This window comes from Odontesthes bonariensis, chromosome 2 (genome assembly GCF_027942865.1).
Source record: "Odontesthes bonariensis isolate fOdoBon6 chromosome 2, fOdoBon6.hap1, whole genome shotgun sequence".
NCBI classification, from domain to species: Eukaryota; Metazoa; Chordata; class Actinopteri; order Atheriniformes; family Atherinopsidae; genus Odontesthes; species Odontesthes bonariensis.
The window spans coordinates 29,721,495-29,726,032 of NC_134507.1; positions in this window are offsets into that span (position 1 = coordinate 29,721,495).

A 4,538-nucleotide genomic window follows, 5' to 3' on the forward strand; every position below is an offset into this window, starting at 1 on the left:
TTCCACAAGAGAGGGGCCTGATAACTGAAGGTTCTGCCTCCCAAACTGGCAGCTGGTTCCACAGAGAGGGGCCTGATAACTGAAGGCTCTGCCTCCCAAACTGGCAGCTGGTTCCACAGAGAGGGGCCTGATAACTGAAGGCTCTGCCTCCCAAACTGGCAGCTGGTTCCACAGAGAGGGGCCTGATAACTGAAGGCTCTGCCTCCCAAACTGGCAGCTGGTTCCACAGAGAGGATCCTGATAACTGAAGGTTCTGCCTCCCAAACTGGCAGCTGGTTCCACAAGAGAGGGGCCTGATAACTGAAGGCTCTGCCTCCCAAACTGGCAGCTGGTTCCACAGAGAGGGGCCTGATAACTGAAGGCTCTGCCTCCCAAACTGGCAGCTGGTTCCACAGAGATGGGCCTGATAACTGAAGGCTCTGCCTCCCAAACTGGCAGCTGGTTCCACAGAGAGGGGCCTGATAACAGAAGGCTCTGCCTCCCAAACTGGCAGCTGGTTCCACAGAGAGGATCCTGATAACTGAAGGTTCTGCCTCCCAAACTGGCAGCTGGTTCCACAGAGAGGGGCCTGATAACTGAAGGCTCTGCCTCCCAAACTGGCAGCTGGTTCCACAGAGAGGGGCCTGATACCTGAAGGGAGCAAAGTGCTCTGTTAGGAAAATATCTTATAATGAGATGTTTTGGTGGAGATTAACCGGCCGTTTGAGAAGCAGCTACAATTCCACCTGGAATCAACTGAAGATTTGACTTTTCTTAGGCTTTTCGTTTTTTTGTGGCACGTAACAGCACATCAGAGGACCGTCCCGAGCTGGGAGAGAAACCTTAACATCCACAACGTTCAACCCCCCTCTGCTCCTTTCAGAGCATCTTTACAAATTATGTGTGCAGGTCCTGCTGGAGTTGACCTGTGAGCAGCAGGATGTTCGGAGATATAGTGAAGTCAGCTATTGTTTCTGTAAGAAGGCCAGGGAATGTGGCTTCACATCCTGGGAAAATCAGCAGGACCCCAGAGGTGGTTTGTTCATGATATTCGACTGACGCAATAAATCCTTCAGATTCTGTGTTCTGTTTATCCAACGCTTGCGTTCGCAGTTACACTTTTCTGTCCTAAGGGCCTGTTACTTCGCTTAAAAATGGGGTGACACCTTTCTAGTTCACAATACTGTAGAAACAAAGTGGGAGCACTTTCCTCCCGAAACAGTCAGTGGGGTGAAAATGATGAGGAAAAAGTTTGGTTTTAATCTAATTAATCACATGATTTCCCTGATTAATCACGATTAATTGCATTTGTACGCAAAATCCAAAAATGAATCCAAAAGTAGTGTATAGCTTTTAGCATTTAGTTTTATTTTAAATGTGCTGCCATATGAATGAAAGTGCCATTACATTTGTTGTGCAAACACACTTTTAACATCAGCATCTTTCTGTAGTTTTTATGTAGAAGCCTCGCTCCACTGTCTGTTTCCTTGAATGACTTCCTGCTATCAGTTGTGTGTTTTGCCTTTAAGTGATATTTTAGACTGGAACTACTACGCTGAGAAGACAATTCAACTTGGCAGTGTTTACAGATGACTTTGGTTCTGTCGACTCCGCCGTCTGGAAGAACTTTAAAATGAAAATGACCGAGTAAAAGTTCCGTACCCTTCTCCATGTTTGGTGGACTTTGATTTTTTTCCAGTGTATCTACTTTCTGATCATTTTTTTTCTATTCTCTGCTATTAGATCAACTATAATATAAATTCTTAAAGCAATACAATGTAACTTCTCAAAAAGCCCATTATGGAGCTCCCCCTACAGGCTTGGAGGTAATGTACGGTTACACTGTCGTAAATACAACACCCTTTCACTTTCACGTTTCACGTTTCGTTTGTTGACGAACCGGCGAGGAGTCAGAAGGTGCAAGCTATGTCGACCGAGAAGGTAAGAGTAATCAAATGTACCTGGGAGCGTGAGAGTGGGGTCTATTTGTTTTTGCGGTAGGTGTGCCAGAAAGCAAGTCGAAGTACTTCCGCTCAGCTCCCGGGCCGGTCCAGCAAAGTTACACAGCGCAGTTTTTCCAACTCAGACTCCCGAAGGGCATAGGAGACAGGCCAATCGTAATATTAAAACTCATTCTAGCCGCACAATTTTTTTCAAGCTATTATTTTAAGGTAGAAATGTTACATAGTATTGCTTTAACTCTGGGTCTGTTTTAAGGTTTTTATTAGTGCTTATAAAGTATCCGAACATCCATGACTTAATGGATGGTGTCTGTTTATGAGGATGTTCAAACCTGACCCAACCATGTCAGATCTGACTTTCAGCAGCCACATCAAAGCTGTCACCAAGGCAGCTTTTTACCACCTCAGAAACATCAACAGAATTAAAGGTTTCCTCTCCCAAACAGACCAGGAGAAACTCATCCATGCATTCATCTCCAGTAGACTCCATCACTGTAACGCTCTTTTAACTGGACTTCCCAAAAAGAGCATTAAACATCTGCAGCTCATCCAGAACGCTGCTGCTGGAGTTTTAACCCGGACTAAGAGATCTGAACACATCACAGCAGCTTTAAAATTTTTACACTGGCTTCCAGTCAGTCACAGAATACATTTTAAAAGCCTGCTGATGGTTTACATCTGTGATCTGTTCAGAGAATATAAAGCCAGCAGAGCTCTTAGATCCAAGGACTCAGGTCGGCTGGTCCAGTCCAGAGTCCAGACTAAACATGGAGAAGCAGCATTTAGCTGTTATGCTGCAAACAAGTGGAACAAACTGCCAGTGGAGATTAAACTTTCACCAAATGGAGACATTTTTAAATCCAGGTTAAAGACATTTCTGTTCTCATGTGTCTATGCATAAAATCTGCACGATATCTTTGAACTTATCTGGACTGTTGCTTGTTTTTAATTAATTTAAATTATTTTATTTGTTTCTCTTTATATTCTTTTATGTATTTTTAATGCTTCTTCCACTCCCTGCTGCAATGCTTTTATTTTAAGTAAAGCACTTTGAACTGTTTTGTACATGAAATGATTTGATCTTTGTCAATCAACAGATTGTTTAGTTTTTCATCAAATTTGTAAATTTCCACTAAGAATCAAAATTTTATTGATCCGTCCTGAGCACAGGAAGCCCCTAAAAAAGGCACCTTCACTTAAGATTTTCCCTATAGTAGGACATAAAGACACCCTTCAGTCTTGTCCTGAGGATTTCCATAAAAACTCTTCAAGGTTTTCTCTTTGCTTTGCTTAAAAAAAACTCAAATACATTTGACTTTGATGAATAAGACTATGAGAAACAGCTGAAAGGTTTGGAAAAAAATCACTAATGGAGCTTAAAACCTTTGTAAAACTTTAGAAAATCAGGTAAAACGTGCAACAAATTATCATTTTGATTGTATTTGAGTCAAGAACATCCGATAATCTCACGTGTTAACGCATCTGGAATGGGAGTAAACTTATTTCTATGTTCATATACATGGTTTTTTTTTTTAGTTTTTTTTTTTTGTTTGTTTTAACATGTCACATAGACAGAACAATGACATACTCAAAAGTAAACAGTTTGTGTTTTTTTTAACTTCACATATAGTAAAAATTGAAAGAACAAAAAATTGTAGTGTGGGCTATCTCTTATAAAAAAAATAAATATTGAAAGATCTTAGAGATGCACAAGATAAAAAAAGGGATAATAAATAATAAAAAAAACAAGGAGAAAAGAAAAGGTAAGTCCATTCTAAACAGTTACAACGGGTTAGGGCAGGTTAAGATTTGCTATGAGTGTGTATAATTTATCTGCATGGGGATTATTTATCTGTTTCAGACATTTTTGTAACAAGGATATATCATTTTTTAACCCTCCTGTTGTCTTGCGGGTCAAAAGTGAGCCACTACCATGTTTAGCTGTAGAAAAAATACCTTAAACTATCTTTTTCCAACTTGAAATGTTATGACTTTTCCTCAAGGGACTCCATCATTAGAAAAAGTCACACTTTATTTTTGTTTATGTTTCCATGTGGGCTGTACACCACTAGGGTACAAAGATTGTCTTTTGGGTCATTTTTGACCCGTGAATTATAAAAACATTTAAACACCAGAAAAAAGTTCACTGTTTTTTTCCCTTTCAATATCATTAATTCATAAGTAATTACTTCACATTTATATAATAGCAATAATAAACATTTATTATGTAAAAGAAAAGTGTAATCCTGAAAACTGGTGATTGTCTTTTTGTATTGTGTAAGAAAAAACACAAGATAAAAAATGTGTTGAATTGAGTTGAATAGATAAATAACAGGTGGTTTCATCATACAAAATAGATTTTGGATTTAAAATTCAATGAAGTTGCTTTATTTGGGGGCTTTGGTAGGGCGGCTCATTTTTGACCCGTAGGACAAGGGGAGCAAACACAATGTTCAGACCGCACAAGGGTTAATGCAAGCCATGAAGGTGGGGATTTGGCATATATGTACATGTACGATCATATATTTATGTGTCACCCTGTCACGGCGGGTATCTGCAGTACCGGGCGCGCCCGCTGAATTTCCGGGTATGTCTTCC